Source organism: Rhinolophus sinicus, linkage group LG10, assembly GCF_036562045.2.
Source record: "Rhinolophus sinicus isolate RSC01 linkage group LG10, ASM3656204v1, whole genome shotgun sequence".
Lineage (NCBI taxonomy): Eukaryota > Metazoa > Chordata > Mammalia > Chiroptera > Rhinolophidae > Rhinolophus > Rhinolophus sinicus.
Genome location: NC_133759.1, coordinates 94,690,955 through 94,698,873, shown reverse-complemented (window position 1 = coordinate 94,698,873; position 7,919 = coordinate 94,690,955).

The window sequence follows — 7,919 nt, the reverse complement described above, 5'->3', positions numbered from 1 at the left end:
AATATGCAGGGAGACATAGCAAGAACCATACACATAACGAGGACCAGGTCTAATTTGACTTAGTATCAGCATGTCCTACACAGTTTCAATCACATACTAAGAGGTGCCCAGTAAACATAAGCAGAATAAACAAGTAATGAATGAATGTACAAATAAGAGGGTAGCTACCCGGCTTCAACTTACGTAGGCATGAGGCCAGCCCCGACCTCCTTTGTAAGGACTTCCTGTCCCTGTCCCCCTGGAAGCAGCTGAACACATTTCTCCTTTGTTAGCTGAAATTAGATAATACACCTCGATTAACTGGGAAACCCGAGTCAAAGTCTGGCTCTATCCAAGACATTGGTAAGAACTTTCCCGTTATCTATTAGACTGTTACAATAGTCCCCAAGGAGGGAGGGCTATACAGCATGTCAGTCTCCTCCTTGTGCAGATGAGGACACTGAGGCCCAGAGAAGTGAAATGATTTGTCCACATTTCCTCCTCCAACTGGGGGACACTCAGGTGACGACCTCTGCAGGCCCTTCTGGCTCTAAGGGTCTTAGACGGCAGCATTTCCTTCTGAACCACTGCCTGTTTGCAAACAGGTTCTCCCGTGGAACTGTCCTTTATGCTACATCCTTCTGTGTTCCTTCCCCTCGGTGCTCCCTTCCCCAAAGCCAGCTGTCAGACTGTATTAGGGATTTTTCACAGCAGAGGGGGCTGCTGAGCGAAACCGGGCTTTCTCCAAATAAGGAAACGCCGTGCCTGCCTGCTGAGATGCATGCAGCTTGAGTTCCTCATTCCATCCCGAGTTCTGTGAAGACTCTTAGGTCGCAATAGTGCAAAATACTCTAATACAAAATGTAATCCACGAGGAACATGCGCTCTGCTCCTAGCTCTGCCAATAACAACTTGTCAGTCCAGGAAAGTCCTTTCATGGAAATGTAAAAAAGTCCTCGCTCTGGGCTTCTCAAACCTGGCTGCATCTCAGAATCTCTTGGGCTGCTTATGAAATACACAATCTGCCCCTCCCCAAACCTATTAAATAAGAATCTCCAGGGGTGGAACCTGGAAATCTATAAGTTCACATTTTAAGATTCCAGGGTTCCCACATTTGGGAACCACTAATCTATATAAACTGGAAGATTCTTTTTTTCATGCTAAGATTGAAAATTCAAACTCTCCCACACCCATAAAATACTACTGCTTTTACTTCTGGTTCATTGGTAATTGATTGACAAGAGAATCATCTTAAGAATGATTTGACCGCAGCACTATCCGGTAGAAATAGAACATGAGCCACAAATAGAACATGAGCCACAAATTTTTCACATTTTCTAGTAGTCACTTAGAAAAAGTTAAAAGAGACAGGTAAAATTAATTTTAATGGTATATTTTATTTAACCCATTATATGCAAAATATTATTGTTTCGATTTGTAATAAATATAAAAAATGATTGGGAAAGTTGACTTTTTTTTCTTTTGTGAGATCTTCCTGATCTGGTGTATATTTTACCTGCACAGCATACGTCAATTTGGGCTTGCCACATTTCAAATGCTCATAGCCACATGTGGCCAGTGGTTACCCATATTAGACAGAGCTGTTAAATCACGTCAGTAGGAGACAGTGCAGTAATCAATTAGCAGTGTCCAAGGTGAACAAGGAATTGGAGGGGAGGCACATATGCTATAGAGTTGCCAATACTAGGTAGTGGATGCCAAATGACCTATTTTCTAGTTCTCTAGAGATCAGACAAAAAAGACAAAAACAAAAAAAAACAAAGGTCACTAGACCTAGGACTCATTCTTGGGGAGGAAACAGGAAACCCACACTAGTAGTTAGTGGTTAGAAGCCACTTGAGTACATATAACAAACATCAAAATAAGTAAGAAACAAGATTTAGCCAGGAGTGGGTAGACTAGGCCAACACTTGAGAATATATTTTGTATTCATTTTATAAAAATAATCTTCTTGACTCAAGGTCAATGTAATGGGCCTATTCAAGGACTGCTGGCTGGTTTATAAGGAGTATTCATGTTGTGACTGCTCGCTCGCACACTGGGAAAGCATTCACGAGTCAGGTAGAAACAGAGAAGGAAGATTTACTAAAGTAAGAGGAGGAGAAGGGTCGTCTGGGCAGAGCCTGCTGGAAACTATTGCAAACTAATGCATCCAGTGCTTGTTTGTCTCAAGTTTTATATTTCCAACCCAGGATGTAAAGCGCTTCGGCCTGTAGTGGAATTTTCTACTGGGTTCAGCTTTATCCGTTGGGATGGGAGAAGGTGCAGTTAAGCTGGTTATTGCAACCTTTGCATATGTGATGTAGATTTAAGTGGGAGCTAGGAGTGAATCCCACACAGATGCAAAATCTTTCCCAAGTCACAGGGCCAACACTGGACAGAAGTAAATAGAAACACTGAAACTGGTCTGCATAGTAAATGTATAGGAAGCAGAACCCTTAAGTCCTGTCGGAAAGAAAGCGGAGAAAGAAAAGTTTTCAAAAAGTCCCAAGGTAAATTACACTTGTTAAATCAAATGGTACCAGAGCTCCAAATCTCAAAACAGAGGATACACAGTGCCACCATTCTAATCCCCCATCTTAATAATTCACAGTGTGGCTGGCTCTCCACTAGGAGAGATACCCATCTGATACATGGCAGAAGTGAGACAGGAGGGTACCTAGGCCATGAAAATGATGTGATCAGTAACCATAATAGATCATGTTTCAAATTTACAATTTTAAGAAGTACTTTACTATCCATTTTCATCTGTTCCTTATGACTTAGGGGACAGGTAGGTGGAGTGCATGTCCCCATTTGTTAGACTGGAAAACCGAGGTTCGGAGAGGTATCTGTTTGCCTAAGTCTCATAAGCAGGGAGTGAACAGCATAGTCTCTCCACAGGAAGCTCTCTGGTCCATATGGGAATTCAGCCTTGGCCTCATTACCAGTGAGCTCTCTCGACAGCTACTTACCTGATGAGGCTATAAATATCGTTAATTCACTTTTCAAAGGCCTTTCCTCTTCTAATAGATTAAGTTCCACTTAGCTTCCTATCCACCCTCTCCTCTGTGTCTGCCTCTGCACCTCCCCTGCTGTCTCTAATCATTTGTCTCCCTGGAAGGTGTAAATGCCTTTGCCTCCGGCAAGGATGGCTTTCTACAGCACCACTTGGAGCCGCCAGCCAGCTTGGAACGCAGAAGCCGCACTTTCCTTTGCTTTCTGAGTCCAGATAACAACTTGCAAAGTCACCCAGGGAAGCCTGGAAGGGTTTCAAGCAGGAAAGGGATATGATGAGATGGGACGGTGTGTAGGGCAAGTGAACAGTTGAAGTGGAAAGAAGGAGAACCGAAAAGAAAAAGAAGGGAATCATCATCATCGTCACCAATATTGGCTTTTCTTGTCTTTCAGCTTTTAGCTTGTACCACTTCCTCCCTCAGGCAGGCCTTACCTGTTCGATCCACAGATTTTACAACCACACCTGGCCCATAGTAAACATTCATTAAATATTAATTGAATGAATGAATGAAGGGCTGAGCTGAGTACTTAACCACCATTTATGTTAACCCAAGGAATTAAGGCTTATTTTTTGCATTTTACAGATTCCCATAATCTAAGTGTGACGTGATAAGAGTTTGTGAGCTGCATACTATAAAGTCGCGAGTGATATCCTAATCCCCAAACCCAAAATGCTTTTCTCAACAAAACCTTTCCTCATTCATTCCTGCCTTGCTTCAACATTGGAGACTGCTGACCCTGCATTTCTCATTTTAAAAAACTCTCTTGTGAATTCCACTCAGTGCAGCATTATTTATAACGGCCAAGATATGGAAGCAACCTAAGTGCCCATCGATAGATGACTAGATAAAGAAGACATGGTACATATATACAGTGGAATATTACTTGGCCATAAAAAAGAATGAAATCTTACCATTTGCAACAACATGGATGGCACTAGAGGACATTATGCTAAGTGAAATAAGTCCGACAGAGGAAAAAAATACAATATGATTTCACTTATATATAGAATCTTAAAAAAATAAAATAAATGAACAAATAAAACACAACACTCATAGATACAGAGAATAAACATGGCTGCCTGCTCAGGGCGAGGGGGGTTGGAGGGCTGTGTGAAAAGGGTGAAGGGATTAAGAAATACAAATCGGCAGTTACAAAATAGTCACAGGTATACAAAGTACAGCATAGGGAATACAGTCAATAATATTGTAGTAAATATGTATGGCGCCAGGTGGATACTAGGCTTATCCAGGGGAATCACTTTGTCAGTTATAAAAATGTCTAACCACTATGCTGTACACCTGAAACTAATATAATATTGTATGTCAACTGTAATTGAAAAATAACAAAAATTAATTATATTTGACTAGAGAAGTACATAAAATATACATTTTCCTTTGCCCTATTTGTATTCTCCAAAATTGTGATATTATTCTTGAAGTGTTTTTATTTTTCTCAAATATACCTTTATATTTGCTCATTATAACAAAGTTAAACAATAAAGAAATTTAAAAGGCAAAATCTACTCATCTTATTGGTGCCACCACCACCATCAAATCCCAACCCCAAAGTAAACACCCAATTAAACATTTTGGTGTTGGGCTTTCCAGACTCTTTTCCATGAATAAACTAACATGCATTGTGAGTATGTGTATACACACACCACATAAATAGGTTTTTTGCCACTTCTGTGTAAAATTAAATCATATAGCTTTGGAGATTACTGAACTAACACTAATTCCTAGAAATGCATGAGGCCACTGTGGTCTACCAGTTAGAAAAGTGACTTATGACTCAGGTTCATCTCACAGTAGATCTAATACTTCCCTGATTCCACCCACATTAAATACAAAGTTTCTGCCTTATGGACACACACCAATAAATTTGGCTGAATCTAGCACAAGATCCCTCGTACCCTCACCCACACAGATGCAATCCCTTACACATCCCCTAGGATTCTGACAAAATCTTCCCAAAACGTTGGCGTTTATGATACTTCCCCACCATTACACTTTGCACCTGACCCCCTGGAGCCTGCCAAGACTGAGTCTGTGTTAGGTCTGTAAGCAATGATAGTGGTGGGACGTAGGTCATGAGGAGAATCGCCATTCTGCTATAATGCTACCACCTCAAGAGAGGTCGTTACAGGTTCTTCAGGCAGGGAAACTAGACATCTCAAATACGGAAGGTCACTGCTACTGGCCAAGGAGGTTTAGCCAAATTTGGAGGCTCAAGGTACTCAGCTTTATTGGAATCTGCCCATCTATCCCCATCTTGATTTTTCAGGATCACACTCCTGTCCATTCGATGCCTAAATTTAACAAAAGAGACCCTGTGAGGATAGGAATTCCACTTGTGTCGTAATTCAGCCACCCAAAGGATTGGAATTTGGGTTTGATCTTCAAAAACCTAGACCCTTTGGCTATAAATGGTAAGGTTTTCTTTCCAGGAAGTCACAGAAGCTTTGTATTTCCTTACTTCGCCCTTGAGCCAAGAATTACAGGCCCTATGCTCATTATTTTCTTTCTCCAAATTCAGTGGTGTCCGCGACACAGCTAAGCAAGTCCACAGCCCTTATATCCCTTATTCAGTGTTCTACGGCAGCAGTGACATGCTTTCCTTGTCTTCCACAGGCCCTTGGTTCCAGGGGACTGCAGGCGATCATTTAAGTAACTCATTTGCCACTGCATACCATATACTACCAGTGTCCAATTTACCACCAGCTACACGCTCGTTTATACCTTAAAATCAGATCTAAGAACCAATTCCAGATTCCCATCCTTAAGGTTCTATTCCCTGGGACCACTGCCAGTGCCGATAACTGCATCAGAGAAGGTTCAGTCAGGGAAGCAGAATCACCATGAATATGTGAAATAAATCATTTAATATAGAAATGACAACTTACACCACTGTTCAAGGGGCTGGGAAATAAAGGTCAAGCAGGGAAAGCCAGAAGAGCAATGAACCTGTCAATCTGAGAAGACAAGAACCATTCGCTTCTGAAGTAGAACCACAAAGAAGGAGCTTGCAGAAAGGTCTATGGAAGCCTGTGGGTGCTGTGTCACTACTGCTCTGTGAGTCCATAGCCCAGCATCTGGTGTTGAGTCTGGGGCCCACAGTTAGGAAGAGCTGAGGAGAGAGCCAAGAATGAAGGAGAAGCCTCTTGCATCTACCCATCCCCACAGCTAACCACGACAACCCTCTAAGAGTAATGGCCACTTCTTCACTTCTACCTTCCCAAGCTCAAAAGGTTCCTCTTTTGGCCAACTCGAATGCAGAATGATACAGGGAAGGGGACTCTGGGAAGCAATTCACAGCTAAACCAAGTTTACCCAGCATAATCTAACACATATAGCATGCGATCATATAGATTTATCACACTTTGTTTCTTTGCTCCTTTATTGACAATATGTATTTCAGTGGATTCTATGTATTTGCTGTTTAAAATTGCTACAATAAATGCCCTTGAGTGCAAATATATATATATATAAATACTGGTGCATCACCAGTATTTTTTAAGATAAATTCTTAGAAGTGAAATCGCTAGGTCAAAGGATATATGTATTACAAGTGTTTGTAGATGAGTCCAAATTGTCCTCCAAAATGGTTGTGCCAATTTACACCCTTCTCTGCCTCGCTGCCTTGTCACCATTGAATGTTACTTAACAATATGATAGAGGGGAAATAATATCCTGCTTCATTTTGCATCCCTTTGATTATTAAAATGATTGATTCTTTCATGTCTTTCATATGTCTGATGGGTTTATATTTCTTCTTTGAGTTGCCTGTTTATATTCTTTGCCCTTTTCTACAGAGTTGTTTGTCTTTTCCTTGTGGGTTTTAGTTCTTTTATCTTTTACGTACATTCTAGGTAAATGTTTGCAACTATTTTCACTTAGCCTGTCATTTACCTTTTAATTAGGTTTATAGTGTTTGGCTTTTGTTTTATTTTGTTTGGGTTAGGGTCACAACAACTTATTTTATAACAAAATATTTCGATGTGTGCTGGTGGGTTTAGTGATGTGTAACTTAGTGACAGAAGAATTCCCCACTTCTAGAAAATCCACAGATGTGTAGATCCCGTTGATGGCCGGTCAGAAGCAAAGCTGTCCAAATGAAGCAAAGAATTATAGCTATTCAGCTCTCAACAACCACACGATCATGTTTTTTGTTTGTTTTTGGAAAATCCACAAAATCCTAATTCTGAATCCACAAACTCTTTGGATCTTTAACCAATATTCACATTGTCTCAGGACTCAGATGGGAATTTCTTAGAGCCTATTCAACTGAGGAATATGAAAAACGAGGCACGCATGCTGTTACCATCATGGCCCTCACTTTTTTCGCCCATAGTAGACATTGCTAATTGATCACTCTCCTCCAGAGCCCCATGTGGTCTAAAAAGCGTTCTCTGTGCAGCAGTCCAGGGATCTGCTACCTGTCAATCAGAACGAGTGCTTAAGGTAAAACCTATTTTGCCACCCTGGTTCTACTCCAACCGTGGATTCTTAGAAAAAGAAGAGAAAGCTGAGGGTGGGGATGTGATTTAAATAAGAACATGCTGCCAGTTAGTTGGAAAACCAGAGCTCAGAACTAGCCTCCTGCCTCCCAACTAAATGCTGCTCCCATGACACCCCTGTGTTCAGCCTCTTCAGCCACCACCAGACCACGCCCTCCACGGAGCACGTGGTGTGGACCCTTTCACAGAGTGAATAATATATACATAAATGGTTTCATCACAACACCTGTCAATAATACACCAATAGGCTTAGAGCTGGGTTAAGAAGGGGACAAGTTGGGCAATCAACAATCTATAACGGATACTGAAACACAATGACAAAGTCGTAAAGTGGAGAACTTGTCTCAGCCAAAACTCCGAGGGAACTGGATGGAATATCGAATAAGTTGCTTGTGACAGGAAT